Source organism: Octopus bimaculoides, chromosome 30, assembly GCF_001194135.2.
Source record: "Octopus bimaculoides isolate UCB-OBI-ISO-001 chromosome 30, ASM119413v2, whole genome shotgun sequence".
NCBI classification, from domain to species: domain Eukaryota; kingdom Metazoa; phylum Mollusca; class Cephalopoda; order Octopoda; family Octopodidae; genus Octopus; species Octopus bimaculoides.
The window spans coordinates 4,790,857-4,791,690 of NC_069010.1; positions in this window are offsets into that span (position 1 = coordinate 4,790,857).

Here is an 834-nt window from a genome sequence, read left to right on the forward strand (position 1 = left end):
ATATATATGTAGATTTGTAATGGCTGTTCGTCGGAGGAGAGGAATTTCACAAGAGATACACGGAAAGAAGCACTTTCTCTCTCTCTCTCTCTCTCTCTCACAGACACAGACACACAGACACATGTACATGCATGCATCCTCCCATCAGAGATATTTTAAGAAATGTTAATTTGTTACACCCTACGCTTCTCTCTGTCTCTATCGTGTTTTCTTGTCAAGGAACAATCAGAAAGAGAGAACGACAAAGAGCTTGAGAGAGAGGTGTAGTGAGAGATAGAGATAGCGATAGAGAGAGAGAGGTAAGGGGGGGGCTCAGTGAAACGGGGAGACACATTGCTTGGTAGACAAACAGATGAGCATAAGCAATCATATAGTGCTCACGCCATGGTGTTCAGTAAGTAAAAAGACATTCCTTATGCTAATTAATTTTAAGTTTTATTGATATTTGTGATAGGAATTTTATCAATCAGTTTATTGATTTTATTTGTTGGTGCGGTAAGGAGCTTGCTTCCCAAAGCACATGGTTCTGGGTTCAGTTCCCCTGTGTGGCACCTTGGGCAGGCAAATGTCTTCAAAACATAGCCTCGGGCTGACCAAAGCCTTGTGAGTGGATTTGGTAGACGGAAACTGAAAGAAGCTTGTTCTATATGTTTGTGTGTGAGTGTTATTGTCTTCTTGCCTATACTTTATGTAATGGTTGTAAAGAAGTGTCACCATTGTGAAAATGGGGTAATTTTGCCTTTCTTTGTAATAGTCGAAGGTTGGTGCCAAAGAAGGTTGTCTCCCTGTAGATAAAGTACCTCAACACATTCCATCTGACCCCTATAACCATAC